At 42.2% G+C, this 17,209-nt stretch overlaps 1 protein-coding gene and 1 pseudogene across 1 annotated transcript in view; both read left to right on the forward strand.

The window, feature by feature from the left end:
- Window positions 1-6,480: 6,480 nt before the first annotated feature.
- Window positions 6,481-17,209, forward strand: part of LOC126481013 (uncharacterized) — a 180,860-nt gene continuing 170,131 nt past the window's right edge. Inside the window, exon 1 of the mRNA XM_050104469.1 lies at window positions 6,481-6,516. The gene's annotated coding sequence lies outside the window, so the exon portion shown is untranslated. The remainder of the gene's footprint in view (window positions 6,517-17,209) is intronic.
- Window positions 11,868-11,985, forward strand: LOC126482411 (5S ribosomal RNA; annotated as a pseudogene).

The following is a 17,209-nucleotide window of genomic DNA, read 5'->3' on the forward strand; positions in this document are numbered from 1 at the left end:
GAGCTTATGTTTAGTCAGATTGAAAAGAACTTCTGGATAAACCATCTGCCAAAGTATGAAGACCAGAATTTGAAATGGGAGGAAAAGATTCGACTCGCACTTGTCAATTTAACTAAAAAGGCAATACAACGGAAATTGACATATGATTAATGATATTTATTTGCAAGTGGATCTATAAATCAATTAATTATAAGAATAATGAAAATTTTCAAATTATTCCTTTTGTGGAGTCAGTGTCATATGCCTATGTTTAAAATTTTTCATCAGGTGTAAACTTAAATTTTATCCATAATTTCGTAATTGAAAGCAAACCTCGGACAGATTCAATGCTCTACTTCCACCTGCACTATAACAAACGAAGATTTGATTTAAAAAAATTTTGAGAGGAATACATTCGATATGAGCTACAAGAAAATTTATATGCCCACAGTCTATTTGGCAATGTCTTGGACAATCAGCAGTTGTAATGCAAAACAACTTTGGTATTGAGGACTACAAAAAAAATTCGCGATTGTCAGGACTGATGGATGTTCCAGTCTAGTACAAATGGAAGAATATAAGAATCCACTCCGATTTTGAGTTCAACGATGAAATATGGACTTCGTTGCCTTAATCCACTCTCTTGCAGGGATTTATTCAGTCAGAACCTTTTCTTATTCCACTTTAAACCTGTTTCATGTTCACGTCCCTGACCATCTGTTCCTGAGATCATCTTCCTGTTTCTACGGCACGTTAATCAGAAGGGAACTTCCGAAAGACTGGATACGAACCTGCATTTAATAATCCAAGAGCTCCATTACTTCTTCGGAAGGTTAAACTTCATCAAAGCCAAATATCCGCTTGATATGAGGTTTCCCGACTGATTATACAACGCTCCCAAAATTACGAGGCATTTTATTTGTACAGATTAGCAGACTGCCGCAAAGCACGAGCCTGCAGAGAACAAGAATCATCGCCTGATTTCATTCTAACAAGTAAAATTTCTGAATCATTTTTAGTGACTGAGCTATGACTGTGTTTCCTATCATGAATGATTGATTGCTCGAACGAATTGAGAACTACAGAATTACGTAGAAAAGATAGGAGGAAAAATTACAAAAGCGTTTTAGTGTTAAAAGTTGTGCATCATGGTCTGAAAGGGCATTCATCCTTTTACTAACAGAATGTCCATCCAGTAATGAAGAATGAATAAAAATATTGTCTATGGGTGTACTATTGTTCCCCTGCACCCTAGTTGGGAAAAACACAGTCTGCATCAGATCATATACATTTAGCAGATCTACCAACATCCTCTTTCTTGCACCATCATATACAAAATTTATATTTAAGTCGCCACATACAACTAATTTCTGGTATTTCTACAAAGTGAATCAAGAACCCCCTCTAGCTTGAGCAGTCATATACATTTAGCAGATCTACCAACATCCTCTTTCTTGCACCATCATATACAAAATTTATATTTAAGTCGCCACATACAACTAATTTCTGGTATTTCTACAAAGTGAATCAAGAACCCCCTCTAGCTTGAGCAGAAACGCTCTGAAGTCAGAGTTAGGAGACCTATAAACAACAACAATTAGAGGTTTAGTTTCACTAAATTCAAATCGCCCTGCACAACATTGAAATATCTGTTCAGTGCAGTGCCGTGATACGTCTATGGACTCAAATGGAATACTGTTTTTTATGTACATAGCCACTCCCCCATCCCGCAAAGAACCCCTTGAAAAACAGGCAGCTAATCTGTATCCTGGTAAAGGAAGCCTCTGAATTGTCAAATTATTTAAGTGGTGCTCCGATATACCAATAATTTCAGAGTCAACGTCTATAAGCAGTTCACTTAACTTTATCTCTAATACCTCTTATATTTTGATGAAATATGCTAATTCATTCTCTATTTGGAAACAAGACGTTTGCTGATGGTGTGCCCTTAGGGATTTCCTTTAAGCAAGTATAACTATCAGCTGACTTCATTCTGAAAAAGGTGCAGCTCTAACACCAACTACTACAGCAATTTTTTCATGAGTATTCCCACCACCACCCACTACGCTGCCACCTATAAGCTTTGCCAGCCTCCCCTTCCCATACCTACTGAGGTGCAGGCCATGCCTGATGAAACCCGATCTACTGATAGACCCAACATGTGTCGTCATCGAAAGTTCCTGCTGTCTCTCATTGTTTCATTAACCATTTCCGCTAACTCTTCAGTCCTTTTCGATAAGTGCTCTTTATCCTAACCATTCTGAAGTAGGCAATAGAAAATTTGCTCTCTCCTACGAAGCATTGATTCACTAGTTGTCTCATTACCTACAGGGAATCGACTGTGCGTGTCTGGTGCTTCCACGTTCTGCGCTTTCAGGTTCAGAGCCACTGCTCCTAACTCACGCTCGGCGGCTGTTTTGATGTTGTTCGTAGGTTGGTTGGTTGACTCGGGGGAGGGGACCAAACAGCGATGTCATCGGTCCTGTTCGATTAGGGAAAGATGGGGAAGGAAGACAGTCGTGCCCTTTCAAAGGAACTATCCCGCCATTTACCTGAAGCGATTTAGGGAAATCACAGAAAACCTAAATCAGGATGGCCGGACGCGGGTCTGAACCGTCGCCCTTCCGAATGCGAGTCCAGTGTGTTAACCACTGCACCATCTCGCTTGTTGATGTTGTTCATAATTTCATCTTGTGCACAGATCACAATTAGATGCGAACAATACTCATTCCTGTCCTAAACAATATCATTTGCCAGATACACGAGGCACTTACCAATGGTCATTCACAAATGTGTTTGCAACTGCACTGTACGAGGTCGCCAGTGTCATGAGCTACATATGCAGAAACGTTCAATTCAAAAGATTTGAGGATCCCTGTGAACTGTGCGTCTGGTCCCGGCGGAGATTCGAGTCCTCCCTCGGGCAAGGGTGTGTGTGTTTGTGTTTAGGATAATTTAAGTTAAGTAGTGTGTAAGCTTAGGGACTGATGACCTTAGCAGAGTTCCATAAGATTTCACACACATTTGAACATTTTTTTTGAACCCTGTGAAATGCGTCAGCACTGACAGCCGGTATTTTTCTGAAGTAAATGCAATTTTTTATCAAACAATGATTCTAGTATGGTACAGTCCTGGGGAGAATCTTTGACCACCGATGATGTAAACTTGATTGCCTGCACAGAGGTTTGACCGGGAGAAACAGTGGTGCTGAATACATCTGCCTTGAAACACTCTGATATGGTCCTGTGCGGGACGAAACTAGGAAGTTTATTGTGGGGTCCTGCCCAATCGTCTCTTATAGGGTGCCCAAAGGATTCTCGAACAGCTATACAACAATTCAAGCAAATCACATTAATGGTTTTTGTTACAATAAAGTAGATTACAATACTTAACTTTGGTTTACAAGGTCGTGTCGCAAGCTATTGGCGACATGCAAATAATCAGTGTCTGTCGCTGTATAGAATGTCCCTGCAAGTAATGGATATGGATCACAAGTAACAGCTCTTTTAGTGCTCTTTTCTAGTCCGGGTCTACTAGTGTTCGTCTTCTACCGTCCGGCCGAGGTTCGCATGGGCGGCGCTTATATTCTCTCAGTTACCAAATGTTTTTCTCTCAATTTTAATCATAATTCTATACAGTGGCCTATAAACAAAATTACCGCTACCCCAGATAAATTGCCTGGCCATAGATACTTACAAGGGAACACTCGCAAGTGTCAATATACGATCCTGATTAATCTTGGTGAGTGTGTAGAGGAAGGAAAATAGTGCAATAAGTATTTTTTATTTGTGTAAAACACACCCTGAAAGGTAATTTAGTATTTTGTATCGAGTTGAATGTATTGTTTCTCAAGTGGGCATTGACATCATAATTACTCAACAGAACTAGACCTGAAGCTTCTCACAAAGTTCTACTAACATCGGAAGTTACACGTCCCGAGGCTCTGCATGAGCTGTTGACCCCTTTGGGATCACCAAACCGACAATTTCCTTGTCCTCAGATACGAGTCTCTAAACTGTTCTTTCACAGTGACCACCGCAAGAATCTAACTGTAACACAAATATTTCTCCCTCACTGGGAGAGAAAACATCCTTCAAATATCTTTCGATGACATCAGACGTTTGCTTAACAGTTTTCGATGCTGCTATAACGACATTTGGAGCTTCAAAAAGAGATTCTCGTTCCAAACTAACTATTAGTTTCTTTAAAAACTATGAAAAGGGGGACGGTCAGCGTAAAAAAAAAAAGGTTTTGAGCGACATACCCTAGGACAGGAAACATCTGGTAATCCCAAAGTGCTCGATGGCACAGGTACAGCCGTGGAACATATACGGCTTTCGATGTTTGATGAACTTTGTAAAAAGATTTTCAGATCTTGTTCTGTCGAATGATTACGATGTCAATCTCCACTTGAGAAACATTACAATAGAGTTGCAGTCATTAGTACATAACCCATTCTCTTTGCCAAGGCTTACTAATGTAGTGAAATACGCCTGATACAAATCAGAATATTTAAAGGATCACCAGTGACGATTTGAAATCCTGCTGAACTTTGTTTTATATTGCCCTGTCCTTCGCCGGCCGAAGTGGCCGTGCGGTTAAAGGCGCTGCAGTCTGGAACCGCAGGACCGCTACGGTCGCAGGTTCGAATCCTGCCTCGGGCATGGATGTTTGTGATGTCTTTAGGTTAGTTAGGTTTAACTAGTTCTAAGTTCTAGGGGACTAATGACCTCAGCAGTTGAGTCCCATAGTGCTCAGAGCCATTTGAACCATCTTCTCCTTCGTGTACATTACGTGAGGACGTTTCGTACATTTTATGTGCATGGTGTAAAACGAGTTATGTTTCAAGAATTTCTTTACAGATTATCATTATTGTAATTATTTTCTGTCACAGTAATGGGTTACTTATTATTTTCAAGTAATAAAATACACATACATGAAATAGTAAGCTAAAGAACAAAGAAAACGTGAGTGTAAAACGTAAAATAACAATTTAAAACGTAAAAATAAAATAAATAATTAAAATACTAATGAAGCTTTAGATCTTTTAATTAGGTATGTTCCCTCCGACAGCATATTTTTTACAATTTGTTCCCCAAAAATGGTACTTCAGACACCAGCTTTATTACACAAGGGTGTATGTGGCTTGAAAGTTTCTTTAATTTATCTTGTAATAAAACTGGGTGGGCTATTTTGCAAAATTTCAAATTAGAAAAGTTGGTTATACGGTTTTCAAGAACATTAATTACATAACGTTTATATGAATAACATTTTTATATATATTATCGTTTTGAAGATATTCCCTCTAAACCTAATATGCTCAAATTACATTTCGGGGTGCACGTCATCCCTTATAAGTAAAATTGGGCGCAAAAAAAAAAAACATAAAAATATGGATTGCACTATTTTGACCCCCCCCCCCTCCCAACACACCCAGCAAGTGTCATCAAGGTCGTCAATTCACTTGGGAATATTCCCTTGTTAATGCTACCTGTACGTAGCCGTGGGATCTCTAGTTTTCATATTGACCGTGGACAGTACTGGCCCTGTCACACTGCCTTTAGTCCAGTAGCATCTCCGCTCACATGTTTCACATGTGGATATTTGTTTTTCTTTCCTTTTCTTTCGTTTCGAGGAGATGACGTGTCGAAGGCTTTCTGGATTAGTACCACTGCCGGCTGCCTTCTGGATTTAATGTACGAACCTATATAACAAAATGACAGAATTACCTGGCCCTCTGTCTACTACCGTTCGATGGAAACCTCTTTTCGAAATCTTTAACCGGTCACGAAACAAAACGAGTTGAATATTTTTATGATTAAGCCAAAATACTCGTATATTCAAATTGGTTCAAATGGCTCTGAGCACTATGGGACTTAACAGCTGAGGTCATTAGTCCCCTAGACTTAGAACTACTTAAACCTAAGGATATCACACACACATCCATGCCCGAGGCAGGATTCCGACCTGCGACCGTAACAGTGGCGCGATTCCGGACTGAAGCGCCTAGAACCGCTCGGCCACCACGGCCGGCATGCTCGTATATTGTTTCGAAGCCGTGTATATGCGTTTGTTTATAATCTACGTCGCCCAAAACATAGTCACTTCGGTTTGAACAATGTCATAAACGTTCCCTATTTCCTCGTTAACCATCAACAAATAACCTGAACCACAACTTAAAGGCAACGCCCAACTGACCACGAATTCGCTGAGAGACAACGTAGATAGAACCGGTCACAACCTGCATGCGCACGTAAAAATTTTGTGGAGTCTTTACCGTACTAACGATTGGAATTTTGCCCGCATCAGCACCCACAGACACCCACCGTAGCCCTGACAGGTAACCGGGGCCGCGTGCGTCAAATAGGCACGGCACAGGTGAACACCGCTTGCGGCAACGGCTCTCGGCTTTCCGCGCATGCGCAGACTCGGGGTCGCCAATCCCGCGTCTGGCGCCAGAAGCTCTGTGCGCTGTTGGCTCAGTACGCAGCCAGGCGTCGCCGTGGCAGCGAGCGTTCCCGTTTGCAAAGAGCTCGGGTAAGTCGCTGCGTGCAGTTCAAGTCGTATACAACTGCCTTTGTGTGTGTGTGTGTGACAAAGAATAAGCGCCGAAGCTGTACTGCTTGTGCCAGGAAGACGCTCTGTGGAATATTTATACGCTGGACCTGAGTTAGGAACTGGCGCCGGCTAGTCCAAATCTGAACTGTATGCATTCAGCAGGGAGAGTCCTAAATGATGCACACCATGTTTGGCTAGGGAAGCCCCTTGTCTTACAGTGTTGTCATACAAAGCCGCCAAGGGCACCTACCGTTACATCTGTCGTCTGTGTCCAAGCGGTTCGTGCTTGAGATGTGAAGAGGAGCGAAGCGCAACTATTAACACAACACCCATCCGAGGATGCAAAAGCGAGTCCTTCGGCTAGTAGCAGGACACCGGATAAACGCAGGCTCCCACTCTACATCGAGGATAAACAAACACGATAGAGGCAGACAATGTAGAAATAAGAACGGATGATCTCAAGGTAGCTATAATGGCTATTCTTGACAAAATCGGGAGTGGTAAACCTAACAATGAAGTTCGCCTACTATCTTCCCCAACTCTCTCATTTATTCACTAATGTACATTTCACAGAGCAGCTTCATCTTTAGGACTGCACTTGGCTGTCGAAGGATTTTCATTGTGATGTCAACACCACAGAATTTTGGTGTTGTATCTTGCATATAACATCGCTTATAAGTATCTTCCACGTATTGTTTACATCCATCCACGGCATACACAGTTTTCAAACATGAGCCTTCATAATTTAATACAATGTGTCAAATTTGTGTAAAGTCTGACGGATACGTGGTACAGTGCCTTAGGTAACATCCTGAAAAAAATTCTAAATTCTAGGAAGTTATAGCAATATTTATTCGGAATTCTACTTTACAGAAAAATGAGATATTCAATGATTTTTGCTGTGAAGTAGGATTGTTTGTAGCATTAAGGACAATGTAAACATAAGATAGACACGAAGGGGACGCAGTGTTTAGCGTCACGCGACCGGTTTATACCAGATACGATTCTGTCGCGTGGAAGTTTTTTTTATGCAAGGTCTGTGTCAATACGGGCCGCGTATTGCAGCCGAATGTAATAATCGAAGAAAGCATTTAGATCCAGAGGAGAGGCGCATTCGTTTGAAATAGATGCCCGAATAAACCGGCGAGACTCTTTAGTGTTTTTGTATTCAGTTCTTCTTGCCTTCAGTGTTATCACGCAGAGGGTCGCTGTATGTAGTGTAAACAATTGTCTATTATCACAGTTTCTGTAGTCATAAATTAGTACTTGACAAGCAGCATCTGTTTAGAGGGATTGCTCCAACTAATAATTCAATGGAAATAGCTGCAGATAAGCAGAAGAAAAGATTAAAACGAGGAAAGTGTCATTCAGTGCATGCAAGCAAACATCATGGCAGGTGGGGGAGGGGGGTTGAGAGGAGAGGAACTGGATTACCTGAAACAGAGTACAACTGTAGAAATTAAAGACCCAAACATTCTAGGACAAATTAAAGTAATTGAATGGTTGGCGCAAACAATACTGCATAATATAGAAATCGCTGACAACTGAAGACTGTAGTATGTATGTCCAAAGCCAGCCTAGCGAAACGAGGATACATCCGTCCTAAAACATCTAGTGTCACGGCAGTGAAGACCTGACTATAAAGTATGTGCTCCAGTTTTCAGCGCGCCCTTTTACACGTACTGAAGAACTGTTTCAGGCAATACAGAATGAGCTTGATGTTAAAACATATTGGTTAGAAATCTTGTAATAAGCTTTTTTGTAGTTTACAGTAAGAGTTAACAGAGCAGGAAGCGCTTCTGACACGTGAATAATAATGATAACAGTGTGTGCGTCCTGTGTTCGGCTCGAACCGGTGAACTTTCTCCGAAGTGGCTCTTGCCCTTAATCGCTCCGCCGTGGGCGTTTCTATCATAAGTGGCACATTTACAATACAGGTTGCAATGGCTGTACTAATTGAAATGCAAACTGATGCGGGAGTATGGGAAAAATTACAATCCATGCTCATTCTACTCACTTATAACACGAAATCTGTGCAAGCACTGGACTCCAATTTTGTAACACTATTGTAGGTGATCATGGAACAGGTACTGACGAACGTGTTCCTAGCATTAAAAATTACTGGAGTGAAATTTCGAATGTAGCTTCAGCCTTCAGATTAAGATTTCTTATCCTTTCCGTGTACCACCTCCGTCTACATCTTTGTACTCCTCATGCAAAGAGTCTATTCTCCCTGTTAAGCTCAACGGTAACAGTACAGTACATAACTACACACTCGTTTTTCGGCATCAGACAGAGGTTACACTTCTCAGTTCGTTGAATTGTCACTCTTGCTATTCATAGGATTACTTTTCTGCTAAGGCTTGAGTAGGGTGCTGCGTAAAATACAAACTGTCTTAAACGTCTATAGAGGAGATTGTTTACAAAACAATCGTGCGACCCATCTTAAAATGTTGCCCAAGTGGGCGAATAGAACTAACATGTTGAACGTATACAAAGAAGTGCAGCACCGTCATAGGATTATTTGACTCATTGGGCAGCGTCACAGAGGTATTGAAAAACCAGAACTGACAGACTTAAAAATATGCGCCAGCTATCCCGAGGAAGCATAGTTACAAAGTTGCAGGAACCAGAATTTAATGAGGACTCTAAGAATATACTACAACCGCATACGTACGGCTCCTGTAGGAACCGTGAAGGCAAGACTAGACTAATTATAGCTCGGACGCAGACAGTGAAGCATTCTTACCGCGGCATGCAGTCGCCTGGGTCGGGAAGAGACCCTAATATGTGGTAGAATGTGCAGTACAGTGCGCCACGCACTTCGGTTATTTGCAGACTACAGATGTAGATGTTGACGTCATGGAGATTATACAACTGGGTATGGTTGCAATTACTGAACTAGATCCGTATAATCGGATTGTCTGGAACAACAGTTTCAGTGGTTTGAGCTGCATTCTCCAAATGCAACGCAATTCTATAATTTCACATATATTACGATTCCATAGCGCCCCAAAACTCTATTTCGTAAACCGGTTTCTCAACTCCACTTATGTTTGGTGACATAAACACTCCAATATCTAGTCTAGAAATGCGGTTCTGCCTGCTCTATTTTAGCTTGTACTGGGTTATTAGAATGCTGCTTGCTTTTTAAAATGTTGGTTAATATGAACGAAGTGATGTTTGGAGTGAAAGAAAAGAAGTACAGGACTGACGAAGTTATCAGTTTCCTCTATTTATCTGAAGAGAAGCATTTATTTTCTTTAGAAGATGGAAATAGATGCGTGAATGCCCATATATTTGATGAATGAACGACATCGAACTGCAGGGCAACAATCCTAAATACTTCGCAGCAGGATAGTTTATAAATTATTATACCCACTCTCGCCTTTCGAGGCCAAGTATTCGCTAATTCTATACTTCCGATCAAGAATGGATATTTACTCATTAAAGCTTTGTATTCACTACAAGTCTCCAAAACATTGGAGTTTAATAATGTTCGGACAGTAGCGCATGACATTTTTTTCACAAAGTGTGTGATCTAGTTGGGTGTAATAAAACATTTTCGCACAATTTAATTGGCGTGTATATCGTTTTAAATATCTTTTCTTGGACTTTTTGAAGATCTTTTCTTGAAGAATGCACGTCTCTTCCTAAAGAGTTGACGTAACTCCATAAGAAGACGGTAGTCTCCCTTTGTAAAAAACAAAACACGTGTTGGCCTACTGATAACTCACCTCGTCGTGCTGAAGAAAACATATGAGTTGGATTGTAGACACCTTTCCTTTAAAACACCAGACGCTCTTAATGCCAATATTTCATCGCACTGGCAAAATCAGCTCTGGTATATGTGTGGATAGGACAGCTGAAACCGTTTCGGAAATTTCCGAAAGTTGTGTGTTAAAGATGATGATACTAACACAGACTTGTTGGACATCAATTTTGGGAATGTAGCCCAACGGCTACTACCACGTTTTACCATAGCTTCTCAAGGAACATTTTCGATAACACAGACGGGACCAGATGTCACTACATCATGTCCAGAGCATAGTAGGGAACACGTCTGGAGATCTAAGTGAGCAGGAGTTTGACGGACGTCTTGGAGAGCACGCTGGATCCTGCGATAATTGTGTGCAAGGTCACTGATCTGACGGAACGACTCAGTTCCCCGACGGTCTAGAGAAAACATCTGAATCTGATGATAGTTATCCTGGTTATCTTCTTGACTCAACGAGTGGCAGAGGTGTAAATTCCTTGCAGGCTTGACTCTCCATCACATGAGAAAAAGGTATCGGCAGGAATGCCGCAGCCAGCAGCGGTGGCCGAGCGGTTCTAGGCGATTCAGTCTGGAACCGCGCTGCTGCTACGGTCGCAGGTTCGAATCTTGCCTCAGGCATGGATGTGTGTGATGTCCTTAGGTTAGTTAGGTTTAAGTAGATCTAAGTTCTAGGGGACTGATGACCTCAGATGTTAAGTCCCATAGTGCTCAGAGCCATTTGAACCATTTTAAGGAACGCCGCAGAAAAGTGTGATAGGTCCTCTCTCGTTCTCTACAACACACAAACGATCTGACGAATATGGCGAGCAGCAAGCAGCGACTGTTTTCTGATGAAGCCGTAATATACCGGAATGTATCGTCTTTGAGTGACTGTAAGAGGATACAAGATGTCGCGTATCTAATTTCTATTTGGTGTGATGGATTATAGCTTGCTCTAAATGAGGGAAAATGTAAGTGAAGGCAGATGAATGAGAAAAACAAATCTGCAATAATCAAATAGTAATGGTGTACTGCTTGACACAGTCATGATAATTAAATATGTACACGTAACGTTCCATAGCGACATGAAATGGAACGTGCGTGTAAGGATCATTGTAGGGACAGCCAGTAACTTCTGTTTATAGCGAGGATTTTACGAAAGTGTTGGTCATCAATAAAGGAGATCACGTGGAGAACACTTGAATGACCCATTCTTGATTGCTGTTCGAGTGTTTGGGATCCACACCAGGTCGGATTAAAGGAAGGCATTGAACCAATCCAAAGCCAGCCTGCTAGATTTGTTAACGGGAGGTTCGGTCATTATGCGAATATTACAGAGATGCTTCGTGAACTCAAAAGGTGAATTCCTGGAAGGAAGAAGTTCTTCTCACGAAACACAGTTTCGAAAGCTTAGAGAACCGACATTGGTTCTCCCTTTACGAGCATTCACTGAGGTGATGATAATCATAGGATAGCGATATGCACATAGATAGCGGTGGTATCGCATACACTAAGCATAAAAGGACAGCGCACTGGCTGAGCTGTCATTTGTACTAAAGTAGTACATGTGAAGGCCAACGGCCTTGCAGCAGTGCTAACACCGGTTCCCGTCAGATCACCGAAGATAAGCGCTGTCGGGCTGGGCTTGCACTTGGATGGGTGACCATCCGGTCTGCCGAGCGCTGTTGGCAAGCGGGGTGCACTCAGCCCTTGTGAGGCAAGCTAAGGAGCTATTTGACTGAGAAGTAGCGACTCCGGTCTCGGAAACTGACATACGGTCGGGAGAGCGGTGTGTTGACCACATGACCCTCCATATCCGAATCAAGTGGCGCCTATGGGCTGAAGATGACACGACGGCCGGTCGACACTGTTGGGCCTTCCTGGCCTATTCGGGAGGTGTTTAGTTTTTTGGTACATGTGAAGACCGTACGATGGAAATTAACAGACTTTATAAGCAGAATGATAAATGGAGCTAGAAGCATAGGACACACAGTCGTCAGGGAATTCAATACCCCGAGATTCACAGTGTCAAGAGTGTGTCGAGAAAACCTTATTTCAGGCATTACCTCTAAAACACGGACAACGCAGTGACGACGACCTCCACTTAACGACCGATAGCAGTGCGTAGAGTTGTCAGCTCTAACAGACAAGCAGCACTGCGTGAAATAACCGCAGAAATCAATGTGGGACGTACGATAAATGTATCCGTTAGGACAGTGCAGCGAAATTTGGCATTAATGGGCTATGGCAGCAGACTACCGATGAGAGTGCCTTTGCTAACAGCACGACACTGCTTGCAGCGCCTCACCTGGACTCGTGACCATAACGCTTGGGCACTAGACAACTGGTCAGATGAGTCCCGATTTCAGTCGGTAAGTGCTGATGATAGGGTGCGAGTGTGGTGGGTGCTGATGACCTTGGGCTTAACGTGTAGTCACTTTTAACTCCTTTTTCGTCTTCGTGTTGTACAACCAAAAGCAAAACAAACAAACATACTGGAAATGGGTATGTTTGGCTACTTGGAGACCATTTGCAGCCATTCATGCACTTTATGTTCACAAACAACGCTAGAATTTTTATGGATGGCAGTGCCATGCCACCAGCCCACAATTGTTTGCGAGTGGTTTCAAAAATATGGTGCACAATTCGAGCGAATGGTTTGGTCACCCAGATTGCCCGACATGAATGCCATCGAACATTTATGGGACATAATCGAGAGGTCAATTCATGCGCAAAATCCTGTACTGCCAACACCTTCGTAATTATGGACGGCTATAAAGGCAGCATGGCTCAATATTTCTGCAGGGGACTTCCAACGACTTGTTGAGTCCATGAACCGGCCACGGTGGCCGAGTGGTTCTAGGCGCTTCAGTCCGGAACCGCGCTGCTGCTACGGTCGCAGGTTCGAATCCTGCCTCGGGCATGGATGTGTGTGATGTCCTTAGGTTGGTTAGGTTTAAGTAGTTCTAAGTCTAGATGTTGAGTCCGATAGTGCTTAGAGCCATTTTTTGAGTCCATGACACGTCTATTTGCTGCACTATACTGGGCGAAAGGACATCGGATACGATTTTATGAGATACCCCATGACTTTTGCCACCTTAGTGTAATTTGTTAGCATCACACCATGACCATCCCAACATACACTTGCTCTATAATGGTTGGGTCTTGACCTTTTTCGATGATGGTGAAACCACATGTTTCCACTGGCTGCGTTGCTCCTTTGTCTCGGAGTGATCGTGATACACCCAGCAGCTGTCCATGTTGATCAAGAGACTAAAGAAGTCTCCGGGACTGGCCTGACACAGTTGGAATACTTCCGTTGCCGCCTCCGTTCGGCTGGCTTTTTTGAACGAATCTGAGCAGTCGCGGAACCCAGCGACCTTTGCCATACTCAGAATGGCGCAGTAGATGCTGAAAACTCATCCGTTACTGATTTCCCACTACCGATTAGATTGAGGTATGCTGGCCTTCGAGTACCAGGGCGTCCACCTCTCTTGCAGTCCCGGTTCTTCTTAGAGAAATGGTCTGCCTCTGCGTTCCTCGTTATTCGTGCTTTTTCAACCACACTGGAAGCACCTGCGCCACCTAACTGTTGTGTCATAATTATCATGATCCGTTGTTGCCGCTCACTTCACACAATCCAGCACTGATTGTGGCTGCATTGTTCCCTTCCAAATGCGGAAAACAAATTACCGCATGGAACTTCACTTTATCAGTGGGCTCTGCAATTTTGCTTTACTTCCGTGCGACGATACTGTAGCATGGGGATTTCAATGTATTCCAAAACAGCAGCTGTGTACCTGTAAACAAACAAAAATAATTTACCTATTTTTATTTTTTGACATTGTCATTCTCTCAGAGCCAGCAGAGGACTTGCAAGAGCAGTTTAAGGGAATGGAGGTTTAAGATGAACATTAACAAAAGCAAAACAGGGGCAATGGAATGCAGTCGAATTAACTCAAACGATGCTCAGGGAATTACATTAGGAAACGAGACAATGAAACAGTAGATGCGTTTAGATATTTCGGCAGAAAAATAAGTAATGATTGCCGAAACAGAAAAGATATAAAATGCAGACTGGCAATGGCGAGAAAAGCTTTTTTGAAGAAGGGAAATTTGCTATCACCGAATATACATGTAAGCGTAAGGAGTGCGGCTGGTCCCGGCGGAGGTTCGAGTCCTCCCTCGGGCATGGGTGTGTGTGTTTGTCCTTAGGATAATTTAGGTTAAGCAGTTTGTAAGCTTAGGGACTGGTGACCTTAGCAGTTAAGTCCCATAATATTTCACACACATTTGAACATTTTTTAAGCGTGAGGAAGTCTTTTCTGAAGGTATTTGTGTTGAGTGTAACCTTATAAGGAAGTCAAACGTGGACCATAAACAGTTCAGACAAGGAGAGAATAGAAGCTTTTGAAACGTACCGCTTCAGAAGAATGCTGAAGATCAGCGGGTAGATCGCGTAACTGATGAAGAGATCCTAAATAGAACAGGTGAGAAAAGAAATTTGTGACATAACTTATATAAAAGAAGGCGATCGGTTGATAGGGCACATTCTGAAACCTCCAGAGATCACCAATTTATTTACTGTTGGAGATAAATGTGGTGGACGGAGGAGAGGGGGGGGGGGGGGGAGAGGAATTGTAGAGGGAGAGCAAGATATGAATATAGTAGGCGGGTTCAGAAGGGCGTACGTTGCGGTAGTTATTCGAAGATGAAGAGGCTTGCACAGGATAGAGTAGCGTGGAGAGCTGTAACAAACCAATATTCCGACTAAAGACCACAACAACAACTGAAATTTCACGATCGCTTCTCGTACGTACTTCCTTAATCCTCTTCAGTACAGTGAAAACGCTATCGTCCGTATAAACTGCGAGAAATAACAGTTGTGAGATTTCAATTCCATTGCACAAAGGTCAGAATCTTTTCTGTTGATACAATGAGTAAAAATATCATCGCTGGTTATTCGTTTGTAATGGACGCATAAGAGAGAAGGCATCGGGTTTCATAACGACTTTAGTGAAAGTCGAGGTGATGCCCCGCTGCTCATTTGGCAACATCTGCGAGACACGGGCGTCGAATTCTACAGAACGAGAAACATTAGTCTGACACGCTCGTGTTGGAACGGTCGCGTAATTCTCGTAATGACGAAAACAAGCCATTGCTTGCTGTGGCACAAAGAAAAAAGAAAGAGGAACTGCTCAATTGAATACATAGTAACCCGCAGAGAATCGTTAATGACGCCAAAATGAAATTACATCGGTCAAATTTACTTCGCTCTCCTCAAGAAGACTGTGATGACATACAACTCGTTTAGAATTCCATAACGAAGGATGCTAATGTTCTAAACAGATATATTTGTGGTAAAGCTACACCAATCACAAACTGTCATGAACCAAAGCGTATCACGTCATAGTCGTGAATAATTTGCTGAATGAAATCTGCACCTTGAAATAAACCATGAAATCAGTGCGCAATTTCCTTGCCTGGAACGAATTTCGAAGATTCCATCAGTGCTAGGGGATTTACTTTACTGACAAGTTTCGCTAAACTGCAGTTCAATGCTTTTTTTTCCATACACTGAAAATCTTCATTGATTTGCAAACTAACAAGTTCTTAGTGTGCAACGTTTCAACAGTGGAAAATCTAAGTAAATCGAAGGTGTGTTGTCTACTGACAGATATTCGCAGCTATGTGGATTTGTTCTGGCTATTTTCATGAAATATAAGAAACTATTGGCGAAGTATTAACTTTGACATACGGTGTATATGTAACGTCCCCTTAGAAAAATTTATGAATTACTGTGCTGGGAAACCTCTTACGTTATTTGCTTTTCAAACAGCTGAGCAGAACTGAACGTACTCAGACATTTCTCTCTTTACTTATTCTGATCAACACTAAACTGACACACAATATTTTTAGCGCAACGCAATCTGACTTTCAAAAATCCCTACAAAAGAATGGCCCTGACTAACAATAACCTGTACCTTTCATGAATCACTTACCTCACAAAAATCTTCGTTACTCAAACTACTGCAATACAGCGTGTGCCAATACTGCCAGCTGAATAATAGATTCTAACTACTGAAGGCACTGACTACTGATAGACATAGTTAGCAAATGAAAGATTTTGATAGAGAACAAACAAGGTATTTACCTCAATAGTGTTCAAAAGTCATTATATATATATATATCAGTTCATGATATACAGTATTACAAATTTACTCTTTCTGGCGGACACACGACCAGATCGTCAGCTCTTAAAATTCTGCCATCACTCTCCCCACATCCACCACTGCTGGCGGCTCACCTCCAACTGCACAACGGTATGCGCTGTTAACAGCCAACTGCCCAACACTACAATAGCAAATTCCAGCAATGCAAACCAGCCACAGACTGCACACAGCACAGCCAGTGATTTTCATACAGAGCGGTACGTGGCGTTACCAACATAAAAACCTAAACAGCCTACTTACAGATGTTTCTTCTGAATGTGTCGATTCTCTCGTAATGTAGGTAGAGCACACTTTTTGAGACGCTCTCTGGCTGGCAGACAGCGTGAGAGAACGCCTGCGATTTTCCCAGAATGCCAGAGATCGCTGCCCGATGTGAAGCGAAATGAGCATTGCAACTAAATAGAAATGTTTATTTATGAGTATTACAGAAATAATTTATAAAAAGCTCACTTCAGAACTATGATTTATGGCGGCCAGGGTATTCACTATTAAATTCTTTGATGTTGATTTCTTTTCCAATTACCACGCTTAAAGCGTATCGCTGGAAATAGTCAGTTGTGTTTACATTCTTCTGACATTTAACCTAACACTCAAAGCAACTCCTCATGAAACAGTACGAAATATTATGTGACTCGTGTGAAGTGCGTGTGTGTTCTGTGTGAAGTGCGTGTGCCCTCTGAAC

The sequence above is a fragment of the Schistocerca serialis genome, chromosome 5 (assembly GCF_023864345.2).
Source record: "Schistocerca serialis cubense isolate TAMUIC-IGC-003099 chromosome 5, iqSchSeri2.2, whole genome shotgun sequence".
Taxonomy (NCBI): Eukaryota; Metazoa; Arthropoda; class Insecta; order Orthoptera; family Acrididae; genus Schistocerca; species Schistocerca serialis.